Genomic DNA, 14115 nt, shown 5'->3' with positions numbered 1-14115 from the left:
GCTTAGTGAAGATCTTAGTCACAAACAATTGGTCTCAAACCTCAGAGATCAAGGGTAGTTGATATCTCTTTTTTCCTGTAATCTAATTTGATTCCCAATAGCGTGTGGCTAATGCGGGCACACAATGCACCAGACGAAGCGTTTGCAGCAGAGACAGGGACATATAGGGCGGTGTTAAGATCTCACTTGGGTTATTATCTGCAGCTCAGAATGGAATGACAGTTGCGACAAGTGCAGGGAGGATTTGGGGAAGGGAGGCATTGCTTTGCACGCAGCTGACACAAGCGGGGCTGAGAAAGGAGATCACGATCCTTTAAATGTGCTTTGGGTGATATAAATGATGAGAAGAGAAAGGAATGATCTGATTTCGGTGACGATTCTTTTATCACGTGAAATCTGCATAAACTGCCTGTGACCACACTGACACGGGAAATTAAGAGATTCGTATGCACACAAAGAGGAATGGTTTCCCAAGCAGGGAGAAGGGGACAAAGAGCCCTGAGATTAATACCATAGCAAAGGGTCAAGGCAGAAGTGAGCCCGGTGTTAGAAATGCAACTACTCATTATGGCAGAATAGCAGCATCCCCCAGAGAGGCTGAAAAGGATGGTCCATCACTGTCTGCTCACATCTCTGTGTGGGGGTGGTTGTCCTTGCCTCAGCCCCACTGACCGCCTGCAGAGCCAGAAAGGACTCTTCTCCTTAATACTTTTTCCCATCGCTCCATCTTTCGGTTCTTTTCTATGCACGGGCAATGAAACAGATGGAACAACGCAGGATAAGACCAGCCAGCCCTTGTTCAACCATCACCATAACTGAGGTCAGGAAAGAAGCTTTCTTCGCCAGAGAGGATGGTTATTTTGATAAGACAAGGGGGACGGCTTTAAAACAATAGAGGGGAGATTTAAGTTAGATGCTAGGAAGACATTTTTTTACTCAGAGGGAGAGTTTTTTACTGAGTGAGACATTGGCACTGCTGTCCAGAGAGCTGTGGTGCCCCATCCCTGGAGATGCCCATGGCCATCAGTCCATTGCAGGGGGTGGAACTGGATCATCTTTAAGGTCCCTTCCAATCCAAGCCGCTCTATGGTTCAATGATGCTATGGTCATCTCTCCATACTGTAGGCTTTGTCCTCTTCCTGCTAAGATTAGCTGGAATTTCCTCCAGAGATGTTGCCTGCTCTCAGTTCTCTTCCTTGATACCTACAGAGAATTGCAATAATAATATGGTCTTTGCCTTCATATTTTATAAGTCTTGGGAATATGCTCTGGGGCAAAGGACTGAGGGGAGGTCTGTGTTCTCCTTGGAAACACTATGATCAAACCCTGCAGCCCAACTCCAGGCTGTGCCAATGGACAAATTGTATTTGCTGTCATCTCCACTAGAGAAACTGAGTGCAGGGCTGGAGTTGATCTGTCTGTATTCTGTGGGTTCTGTAGAGATGATATTATTTTTCTAGCCCCCAAGGCCCTTAACCAAGCCTTATGCAAAGGATAGTTGTCCATGCCCATTGGAAAACACAAACCTTCCAGCTGCTCTTGAAATTCACGTCCTCCCTGACAAACAGGATGGCACAAGTCACAGCCAGAGCTGGCACACATGGAGCTCCAGCCAGTGTCCTTGGTAACAGTTTCTGAGTCCGAGATGCAGAATGTGTACAGGGTGTAAAGAGGGAAACTGCTATAAGGAAACTTGAAAAGTCCAGCACTTTGCTGGATATACACTGATAATCCAGTCAACATCTTCCTGTAACTTGCTTCCACATCAGACACCAAAGTAAGCGCACAGAAGTGACCACCTCAGTACTGCTGGGAGAGTCTTTCATGGGACAAGAGATGTGGTTAAGGTGTTTCTAAGATTCAGTATGTCTAAAAGAGTCCTGAGAGGATGATACGGGCAGGACACTGGGGTAAGGATCGAACAACAGAAAGCTTGAAGCGAGGAGAAAGATCCAGATCACTTGGATCACTACAAACATGGCAGTATCTGCTAGTGCATGAGGAAAAGAAATAGCCATTCTTCAAGGAATATGTGGCTGTGGGGTGGCACGACCCAAAAGAAGAGGCGTGGGGATAGGCATGAAGACCTGCCATCTATTGATGACCAGGCACGTGCCAGCAGATGGGACTGGCGGCTGGCTCACTTGTCTTTGCAAGGTGATTATTGATCTCTCTGAACATGGATATAATTAATACAGATCCTTACCAAGTGTCCACTCCCACTGCCAGGTCGATTCTAAAGCTGCTTCCTGTGCTCCAAATCCCCTTCTCAGCCTTGCTCCCATGCCCAGCCCAGAGACTGATGCTCCATGACAAAAGATGTGCCAGCACTGTTGTCTCCCAGGTGTTTCCTACTGGGTTTGTCCTATCAAAAAAAAAATGCAGAACCTGAGGACTGGCCATGCAGCCTCACCTCGGAGAGAAATGGTGCATCATGGACCAATTTGCACCATCCTAGAGAGGCAAAATGAGAAGGTGATGTGGTGTAGATTGTCCCTTTGTGCTCTCTGCTCCTCAGCCCACTGCAAAATGCCCCTGGGATGCCAGAAGCCATGGAGAGGCCCAGGATTTTTGTGAGGACCAGCCAGTCTTGTTTGATTACCAGCAGATGGAGGATGCACACAGAGATAATTAATTAATTGAGACTTTCCCAGTCTCCAGACTTTGGTTTCCATTGATCTCAGTTTTATCTGGAGTAATAGAGACAATTAGGAGGGAACACAGAGGCAGAAGTTAATTACTAATGGAATGGAAACTGTGGCTTTCAATTTATTAAACTTTTATCACTGAGGAGCGCTGGGAAGAGCCCACGTTCCTCCCCATGTCCCCCGCACCACGCCAGGCACTCCCTGCACTCGGCAATCAATAATAAATGATAAAATCCTCCTCCTTCTGAGCAGGGCCAGCGCTCTTTCACCAAACCCCAGGGTACCAAACCCTCAGAGAAGAGCATCTGGGCTGCTTGGACAGGCAGTCCTCCCTCCCGACGGGAGCCTGGAGCTGCCTGCACTGCACTGCAGCAAGCTGCTGCCAGCCCCGCTGCGTCCTGCTGTGCTGATGGCTCTGGTAGGCAGAAGCTTCTCTGCGGGGGCCAGAAAAAAACTCATTGCTATTCCTGTCCTGAGCCTGCGGTGGAAGGCAGCCCTGCCTGCCCGCGGCATCGGGATGCTGCAGCTGCATCCCACTGGCAGATAACCGAGGCTGCGCTCCCAAATGTAGCGTCCAAGTCGGATCGTATTGCTGAGGGTCCTGGCCAACTGAGCTTTGAAAACTGCCCGGGATGGGGATCCCCAGAGCTGCACCATTTGCACAGGGATCTTTTTGATTTATGCCCCGTTGAACTGCGCGCTGTTCCTGTGTCCTCCCATCCTTTCACTCTGTACTTCTGCCTCCTTTAAAAACATCAAGGCAGTGAAAGATAGAGAATAACAGAATCATTAAGGTTGGGAAAGACCTAAATCCACCGTGCCCACTGACCACATCCCTCAGTGCCACATCTCCACGTTCCTGGAACACCTCCAGGGATGGTGACCCCACCGCCTCCCTGGGCAGCTGTGCCAGTGCCCAACCACTCTTTTGGAGAAGCTTTTCCTAATATCCAACCTGAAATCAGAGGTGCAGCTGTATCTCTCCCTCCCTGAGCTGGGAAAGTAGTATTTCCCTTAGTCTCTCTTTGCATGTCCTCTTCTCTAGCCTCTAACCATCCTGGTGGCCTGCACTGCACTTGTCAACTGTTGGACTTTGGTAGGATGAGAGGGAATAGCTTTAAGTTGTGCTAGGGGAGGTTCAGATTGGATATTAGGAAAACTCCTTCTCCAAAATAATGATAATGCATTGGCACAGCTGCCCAGGGAGGTGGTGGGGTCACCATCCCAGGAGGTACTCAAGAAAAATGAAGATGTGGCACTGAGGGATGTGGTGGTGGGCATGGAGGGGGAGGGTTGGAGTTGGACTGGATGGTCTTAGAGGTCTTTCCCAACCTTAATGATTCTATGATTCCATGATCTGTCACGTGGAGCTGCCAGAATGGCACACAGTGTTCTACTGTGGCTATCTGCATGCTGAGTAGAGGGCATGATGGCTTTCTTGGATGTGCCAGGTATCCTTTGTCTAATGTGGACCAGTCTAAGGATAGCCCACATCACCTCTGGCTCAAGCTGGTCTGATCTGAACCATACTCAGTCAGTACAGTCAGGTCAGGACCATACTGGTCATATGGCCTTAGCCAGACTGCAGAAACCTCATTTGGGTCCTTTATGAGCACAGGGAAAGCTCTCATCCCAGGATCAGCACAGTAAGCTCTATTGTGATGCAAAAATGACTGTTTATTACCATGTATTTAAGACAGTTCAGTTTCTCTACAAGTCTTTTTCTGAAGCATCATGTCAAAAGGTTGAGATTTGTGATATTCCCTTGGCAACAACTGACTATTTCACTGAGGCCACAGATTTAAGATTCTTAATGTGAGTCAGCGCTGCACTGGATTGCAAAGGGAAAAGCACTCTGGAACAGCTGACTTGCTGATGGCTGTGTGTGCATGCTCTCAGAAATTAAGCAGTTGGGGGCCTGACCAGTATTTGACTAGGATGCAGATTTTAAATCCCTGGTATGGAAAGCACAAGCCAATTAGTCATGCTTAAATACATGGGAGATTGCTGGAGTCCCAAGCCTGCATGAGCTGTAAGACTCAGTTCTGCCCTGCTAGTGAACCGATTTGCAGGGAAATAGGGGAGGAGATATTTTGTCAAGGTGAAACATATCTCCTTGTAGGATGTGATGTTTTAATACAATTAAATAAATGGCAGATTAACCTCCACTACCTTGATTAGCCTTATACTGGGACTCACAGGTGAAGCAAATATGAAAAACACAAAGAAAACAATCTACAGTTAAAGGGATTTGGTGTACATGACTTTCCATAGCAGCTCTTAATGTGTCCTGTGATACTGTAGTAAAACAAACACAACTCTGGAGTTGTGTCCCTCCAGACCCAACAAGGCTTGGGTCATCTTTCATTTACACGTCACTCAGCGCATCCTCCTGCTTGCCTGTGAATCCTAAATTCGATCTGATTTTAGTCTGATTACTTTCCCCTCCACTTGAGAGAATTAATTAATCTCCGGCTCTGCTCTGGGCTTTTTTCCCAGTCAATGAAAGGAGGAAGGAAAGGGTGGTGCATGTGTCATTAATCATCATTACATTCGTGACTCCGGAATTAGCTTGCCATGAAAGCCAACGCTTGTAAGGTAGAGGAGCTCTGCCACATCCCTGTACATCTGAACCTCTATAGAGATTTTCCAGAGAGAAATTGAGGTTTGAGAGAGGAATGACCCTCATGTGGATCATAGAATCACAGAATCATAGAATGGCCTGGGTTGAAAAGCACCAAAATGCTCATCTGGTTCCAAACCCCTGCTGTGTGCAGGTCACCAACCAGCAGCCCAGGCTGCCCAGAGCCACATCCAGCCTGGCCTTGAATGCCTGCAGGGATGGGGCATCCACAGCCTCCTTGGGCAGCCTGTTCCAGTGCCTCACCACCCTCTGGGACTCTACCAGAGTGAAGAATCTCTATATGAATCAGTACAACTCCAGGAGTGTCAACACTCAAGTCAAGCCAAAGCTTCATGTCACTGATTGCCATTGCCCATAGCTCCTTTGAGGTGGCCAAATTCATGCCTCCTGTATCTCAGTGAGATGTCCGGCTTCATGCCCTCTATGTCCCCCTGGGATGCCCAACCTGATGCCCAGTGCTGGCTCCATGTGCCATACACAAAGTTTTCCTTCCACTCTGCACAGCACATGGCCTCAAGGTGCACAGGGAAGATAAAGGATTAAGCAGGCATTTCCCTGCAGCAAGCCTTGCCTTCCAGGCAGAGCTAATCTGCCCTCAACTCTCCTCCTCTTTTTATTTGAATAAAGTATTACAAGGAGGCCTTCAAGGCTCACAGTGGTCTCTCCACGTGTAAGAGCCTGTGCCTGCATCCTGCTGGGTGTGCTGAGTGCTTTTGGAGGGCGAGGGGAAAGGTCCCATCTCACAGAGCCTGTGCTGCATGGTTCTTGGTGACAGCGCATTCCAGCTTCATCCACCTTCTGAAACATTAATAGGAGCAATGCTCACGGTGCACCAGAGCATCCTCCCCACGCCTCCCTCCTCTTCTCCTTCCTGATGTATGATGTGTTTGCCAGTGAAGTAGAAAATAGGTGACTGAGTCAGCCTGAGCTCCTGATCCTTCTGCCTCTTCTGTCTGCCTTTTGCAACAAGCTTTGACAAATAAATGAGAGTCTGCTTTGCTTTTACACAACAGCGCTCTGCTTGTGCTGTGAACCAACGTGATGGTGGGACTGTGCTGGGGCAGGGGGTCTCAGGTCACACCTCAGAGGGCCTTGTGTTTAAATGACACTTCAGGTAATGCAAAGCATCTGCCCAGGCACTGCTTTCCAGAATACAGCTCCCCTCGGATGAATGTGACCCATCCGCATCACACACTTTGATGTGTGACCTTGCAACCAGCCTTGTTAAAATGTATGCCTCTGAAATGAGCCCACCTTAGCCAGGATGCAGCATCACACTGTCATTACCGATTGCACGTCTTCCTTTCTCTCTGTCTCCCTGTAAATAATGTATCTTAATAACCAGGCATGCAGAGCAGGCTGCCTTTAACAGACACTGCCTAGAGTAGCCGTGCTGAGGAAGCACATTCACTCACGCTATGCCTCAAAGCTCATCATTAGTACATCAGAAAAGGCCAGAAAAGCAATGCAAATATTCTGATCAGTGCTTTCAGAAGGATTTTCCATCCCTGCCTGGGTTGGGAGTGTCTCCCTGCACCCAGCTCTGCTGCAGCCTTCCTCTGAGTTTGCCCAGCACCTTCTGGACCTATTAGAATCTTACAAAACAACGTGCCCACTGCACTGCCTTCCCCTTTCCTCTGCTTTTCATCTAGCTGTAGCCTTTCAGTCCTTCAGTCAAGCACAACGGGCTCAGAGCCAGCTATGGGCCAGGATCCTGCTTTTCCCCACAAACTACACGTCTCAGCAAGTGCAAGCCATCCCTGGCTGCAGGATCACAGTCACCCCACCTCTGTGCCAATGCCCACTGTTGGGACACAGGGAAGGTACCTAGAGAAGCTATGGATGTCCCATCTTTGGCAGTGTTCAAGACCAGGCTGGACAGGGAGCAACCTAGTCGAGCAGAAGCTGTCCTTGCCCATGCAGGAGGATGGAACTGGATGGGTTTTAAGGTCCCTTTCAACCCAATCCATTCTCTGATTCTATGACTCTTCAAAACCTTGCAAAGTCACCAGCTCCACCATGGACATGCTCCTGAACTCAGCCAAGCCAGCACTACTCACTTGTCTGATGAGCAGATGTGAAACTGCACTTTGCAGAGCTCGTGTTCTCCTTTCTACAAGCTTTTTCCCCCGGAAAGCCCCTTGCTTGCACCAAGTGGATGACACCAGCTAAATTTGCCACGATTTGAGGTGTTATTACAATGAATGTGAGCTTGAATTAATAATGGCACTTTGAAGCCACTCTCTGTGCTTGCCTGAATCCCTCCCGCTGCACCACTGGCACTGTGCTGCTGAGGAACTGCATGCACACTGCTTCATTTTGCAATAATAATAGCCTTCCTCTAAGAGAGATAAACAGTGTGCAGAGGTTTTGCTGGCAAAACACAACTCCAAATGAACTGCTAAAAATGCTTCACAAAAGGCTATTTCCAGCTACTCCGCCCAGCTGGAACTGCCTGTCCTCCCTGTCTTGCGGGGCAGCTGTGGCCATTGCAGAGGATGCATCCATGCAGGAGGTCACTGTGCAGGGAAAAGCTGCAAGGATGTGCTGGGAGCAACACCAAAAGTTCTGCTCTGAGATACCTCCAACGCTGGAGCAGAGCCAGAGCCATTTACTCAGAATGTCCCAAGTCACTTCTGTGACACTCAAAGCAGTTGCAGCAGCCTTTCCCTTCCCTTCCCTTCCCTTCCCTTCCCTTCCCTTCCCTTCCCTTCCCTTCCCTTCCCTTCCCTTCCCTTCCCTTCCCTTCCCTTCCCTTCCCTTCCCTTCCCTTCCCTTCCCTTCCCTTCCCTTCCCTTCCCTTCCCTTCCCTTCCCTTCCCTTCCCTTCCCTTCCCTTCCCTTCCCTTCCCTTCCCTTCCCTTCCCTTCCCTTCCCTTCCCTTCCCTTCCCTTCCCTTCCCTTCCCTTCCCTTCCCTTCCCTTCCCTTCCCTTCCCTTCCCTTCCCTTCCCTTCCCTTCCCTTCCCTTCCCTTCCCCTGCTGCTGCTGCTCACTCACTCTCATCAAAATGCAGAGCATCCCTTACCTCTGGACAGCTTACAGTAAGCAGTTGTCAGACACTTCTATAATCCCAGGTATAATAAACCATCCCTGGCTGCCTGATGCCTGTATCTGTCATGTGAGCCAGCTGTGCGTGAGGACAACGCTTTGCATGCAGATTATTTATCTGTCCTCCTCCTGATCCAAACAATCCCTAAGCACAATCAGGTGGCAACACCTCCTCCTTCTGGAGTCTGGTTTTAGGATACTGGAGGGAGAGCTGACACTCATCAGGAGCATCCCATGAAGGACCACTTAGGATCAGCTGCAGTTACCTGAAGCTCTGTGCGTGCAGATGCAGGACCACAGCCTTCCTGCCCCTTAATATCACCTGGGGTGCTGGTAGATCCCCAAACCTACTCAAAATCCCCATTTCATGCATGGCTTAAGAACTATTCTATTTTGAAGTTGATTTGGGGTTCTCATCTACAGCTTTTGATGTCTAAAATATCTGCAGCCTCTTCTAATGCCCAGAGGAGCACAGGGTGCTTGGGAAAGCAACAGCAGTTCATGGGCTGCAGCTCTTGACCTTCTCTCCAGAAAGGGTAATTTTCTGTCCATATACTAATCCAGAGGATGCAGCACACTGCAGTCTGCATGGGGAACCTCTGTAGGCAGCATAAACACGAGTGCAGGTCTGCTTTGAAAGTAATGTCTCCAATTTCATTATACTGGCCCACTGGTGTCAGAGGTGGAGGTTGGTGGTATGACAGTAGAGGTTGAACCTTCCCAACAATCTCCCATTGCATTTTGTTCCTGTGTGACAGATGGCAGCAGACAGACTGACAAAATGGTGTCTGATGTGGGAGAGTGTATGAAGCAGAGGCGTGTCATTGAATTCCTCCATGCAGAATCAATGGCACTCACTGACATTCACTCACTCTTGTGAACATTAATGGAGATCAAACAGTGGATGTGAGCACAGTGAGGGGTGGATGCTGCATTCCAGCAGTGGTGACAAGCCACATTCTGGATGGCCGTGCAGATTCTGATGAACACAGGGTGCAGGCTCTTGTTCATCATGGGCAAAAATGATAGAGAGATACATAGATTAAAGATAGATACACAGATACATAGATCATAGTGATGATTAGACTGAAAAATAGCGTTCTGTAGCTGAGAATGTGCTCTATCAAATAGATAAATGATCTTTGAGGTCCGTTTTAACCCAGGCAGTTCTATGTTATCATGCCTTTTGTATCTGTCATAATTTCCATGGAAATAAGCAGGAGGCATTACTTTCAGAGCGACCTACTCTTTTATATACGAGACGAATCTCTCCAATAGCTAGGTGCAGACACTCAGTTTCCTCATAATAAACCCTGTGTAATCCAAAAATTATCCCTTCCTGCATCCCATTACTTGTCCCGCATTCCTGGGCAGCTTAGCCTGAAACCTGGAGAGCAGCTCCTGCTGGGCTTCCCAACCAAACAGAAGGACTGGTGGCTTGTAGGGGAAGCCCTTAAAAGGGCCTGGATGAGGCTTCTTGGTCTCCAGGTCCATGGGCCACTTGATTTCTGCAAGTCCTCAGGGACTGTAGGCCTCCCTCTTGACCCTTTCGTCTTTAGGTCTCCAGGTATCTCAGCAGCTCTTTGGGCCATCTTCTTGGGATGCATGACTCTTAGGCCATCAGAATCAATGGTCTTGGTTCCCACCTTTTTTTTTGTGCCCCTGACCTCTTTGGGTTTCTGCACATCAGCTGCCAATGGGCTGCCTTCTCCCCTGTGATGTGTCTGGGGTTAGGTGCAGGGCGTTGCTTGGTGTCCCCCTCCTGCCATTGTCTCTTTGTTCTTCCTCTCTGTGGGTGTGCAGATAAACTTTTAGCACATATCCTAATGTTTATTGTATCTCTGTGACAGATACTCCTGTCATAGCCCCTTCAGCAGTCATGGGGTGAGACCACCATAGGCAGACCCCCTCCAGCCCGTAGAACACAACAGGGTTCAGCAGATGCTGTCTCCACATTCAAGCTCAGCAGCAGGGTTTTGTTGCTGGAGAATCGTAGAATCACCAAGGATGGAAAAAGACCATAAGATCATCCAGTCCAACCATCAACCCATCCCCACCATGCCCCCTAATCACATCCCTCCATTCCACATCTCCAAATCTCTTGACAGCTTCCAGGGACAGTGACACCAACACCTCCCCAGGCATCCTCAGAGGGTCCTTCTTTGTGTTTCCACGAGCATGGCTGCACGTGTGCATCTAATGCAAATTCTTTCCAACACCAAAGCACCTGGAAATGCTCTTGGTACCACATTCAGTATGATGTCTTTACAACATGCTTGCACCCCATGCGTTCCATCACCACTGAAGCAGGGTGGATGATGCTTAGCAAGGGTCTGAAGTGCAATTCCTCGCCCAGTTTGCACAGCCCTTCCTCGTGAAACCTGCTTCCACCAGCCCTAGCTATTGGCGTGTGCTGCTGTAGTGGCTGCACATACAGAGACACACGGAGTTTAAATTCAGCAGGACGACCTGTCTGGCACAATGTGGGAATTGTCACTCACTCGCTTGTTGAAAGATGGCCAGTGTTGATCTGACAGCAGACAGCAAAGGGAAGGAAAGGAGGAACTGTGTCCGTATCCCCACTGCACAGACGAGGATGCTGAGGGACCAAAGCGTGATGATGCAGCCAGCTAGCTACCATCAATCACAGGGCCTCAGCAGAGGCTTCTGAGTATTTAAATCATTAATTAAGATTAATGAAATGCGCTTATGCAGTTTATCTAAGTGCATGTTCTGAAACTGAAACCCAGCCATTAATTAGTGAGTGAGACAATTCGAAGGGCTCAGTAAAATCCCCTCTTAAGCCCCAGTCAGGTACGTCAGCATGGCTCCAGGCACAAGGGCACGGCCCTACCCAGACAGCACTGTGCTAAAACACAAAAGCTGATGCCTGAGAAGAGACACGGTCTGTTTCGAAGCAACTTTCCAACTAGTAACTTGAAGGTCCATCCTGTTCAGGACTGAGAATGGGAGACGTCACCTGTTAATCTTCTTGTAGTTGCAGCAGATGAGAGATTCCATTTGGCTTCCCTGAAAATAATTAATTCGAAAAGCTTGGAGATTAGAGAAGAATTAGGGCTCGTTAGAAATCCCATTCCCTGATCTGCCCATCCCAAGGACCCTAAAACCAGCAAGCAGGAAGGCACCACCTCCCAAGGGAGACTCATGAGGACAAATACGTCCCACTACAGGATGAAGCACAACTGTGAAGTACAACATCCATTCCATGTACTGCAACATGCCACAGGATGCACAGCTGGAGGATCCTGCATGTGACAGCCTGCATTCACCTCCAGGGCGACCATTCCTGGTGAAGGACGTGGGGCATGGGGCCACATCCCCTTCTGCCTCCTGGAGCAAACCTTCCCCCGAGGTCTGGAGTTTAGAGATGAGTTTCAGGACGTGTCTCATGGCCACTCGCTAGGGCATGTGAGAAAACAGCATCACAGAATGACTTTCTCCACAGAGCAATAAAACAGATAGATAGGTTGGCGGTAAACTGCATCAATTACAGGGAACTCAATTAATTAGAAGCCAGGAGTCTTCCCATCCCTCAGTACAGCTCTGAAATTAAGAGTTGGAGTGAAGAATAACTTCCAGGCCAGACAGCCAGTGCTGGGGCCACGCGATTGCCTCCCACGCAGAGACGCACCAAAGAGTGTAATTGCCTCCTAGAAGATGTCAATCGATTTGCTTTTCAGTTGGCAGCAAGGACACAGGTTTGACCTCTGCCTGCAGAGAAGAAGGGAGAGCATTTAGGTGATGACTGTGGGAGGGGATCCAAAACAGTTAATACAATTGCAAGTGGAAAAGCGTTCTCCTGAACTGGGAACGGGCCGTCTGTTGGAAAGCAACAGAAGTGGATGTGTAGGGGAGGGAGCAGAGCGGAGCAGAGAGGCCACAGTACATCCCTGCCTGGAAAACACCAGTCCTGACTCTGCCCTGCATGGCTGCAGCTTGGTTGGGATATTCCTCAGCAAACCTGCTAAGCCAGAGCTTTGCTAACGGTGCCTGCATGGCAGCAGCCGGGGTCCTGACAGCCAGAAGCAAAGGCAATCAAAGCCTCCGAAGCAGCAATCAGACGCCCTCCAAATTGAGCAGACGTGAGAAGTGAGTTTGCAACTTCCGATCGATCCGGCAGCCAAGGTCGCTTAGAGGGAAGCTGAGTTCCTGGAGAAGCCACTGTGGTAAGAGAGCTGTAATAGAAATAAGTTGTAATAGTCTCCAGCCGGCACGGACCTCCAGCTGCCACTGACCCAGTTAACATGAGCACTTGCCTGCAGGAAACTTCTACTCCGTTTTTTGAGGCATTATGTCAGGAAAGCCAGATCGTGGCATTGACAGGAGCCTGGGAAGGGCAGGTGACATTCAGGTGTGTGTGCAGGACAGGCTGTGGGAGGCAGATGGTTTGGAAAGGTATGTCACACTGCCCAGCATGTCTCCCAGAGCCTTGAGCTGAACCCTAACCCTCATCCTAACCCTAAACCTCACCCTAATCCTAGCCCTAGCCCTAACTCTAACCTTCACCTGTGACAGGTCCTCTGAGAGGTGGGAGATTTCTGTCCTTGTGGGTTTTTCAAGATGTAGATAGAGGCACTGCTATCTTGATCTAATGTTGGGAATAGTCCTGCCATGAGCAAGGAGCTGGGCAGGGGATCCCAGAGGTCCTTTCATCATCCCTAGTGGGATTCACAGCACTGTGCATGGCGAACATCACTCCTCTGCTTATTAGGGATGACACAGGGATAGGGAGGTATAACCCTGAACGTGACCAACACGACCAACCCTGGGCTTGGGGAGGTGCTGGCTTCTCAGCCCAGATGCAGTGCCTGCTGCCTGCAAGAAGGCTTTTCTCCCTTACTGTCCTTGAAATGGGCAGGACTGTGCCTTGTGTCTACCCACTGGATTTTGATGAAGCCCCGAGTAGTGGCAAGAAGCCAAAAATCACCCATAGAGGCAAGCAAATCAGCATCACATATGATATCCAGACTCACTTGGCAGCCCATAGTCCTGTGTGTGCATACTTTTCAACATTCTAGGCTAACTAGACCTCATCAGAGACCAACACAAGAATTACTTGGTTGCAAGCCAGCTCCCATCATTTCCCCAAAGCCTTCTTCTTTCTCCCTTCCCCCTCTTTCCCAAAGGGAAGCAGCCCCAGAGCAATGCCATCACTGCCAGGCACACCTCAGCACTGCAAAGCTGTACTGCTTTTGCATGCCTTGGGGCTCCTGGCATGCTGACAGCATAGCTCTGGGCACCCTGCTCTGATCCCATCTTATTTATGGCACATCCTTCTTGTCCTCTCCCAGCTATTATTGCCTGAAATGTTGTAATTTAGATTCTGGCTGTGTTTGATTGCAAACTCTTCCAATCTACAAATTTCAGTGACGAGTGCTGAGCAGCTCATTTACATGCCAAAGTGATCAATCTGAAACTGCTTGTTACACAAGTGAATAAATAAATAACAGATACATTAAAGAATGAAAAACAATCAGCCATATTAACAAGTAGATGCCTAATAACAAAAAACTCTGACATCCATAACAGAGAACAAGGGGAGGAGGAATGGGACAAGCTTTCTCAGCATTGCCCAGGGCTGCTCAGCATTCATCTATCTCCTCTCATCCTATGAACCAACAGGGATGCTCATCAATGCCAGGAGACAGCAAGCAAGGGATGGAGCGTGAAATCCTGGCTTTTAAAGCCCATACCTGTCTTTGTCTCTTACACGTGCTCCATGTAAAGCATCTGTCGTGGGAATGAAGCATCCCC

This window comes from Lagopus muta, chromosome 21 (genome assembly GCF_023343835.1).
Source record: "Lagopus muta isolate bLagMut1 chromosome 21, bLagMut1 primary, whole genome shotgun sequence".
Taxonomy (NCBI): Eukaryota; Metazoa; Chordata; class Aves; order Galliformes; family Phasianidae; genus Lagopus; species Lagopus muta.
Note: the sequence above shows the minus strand (reverse complement) of the source record.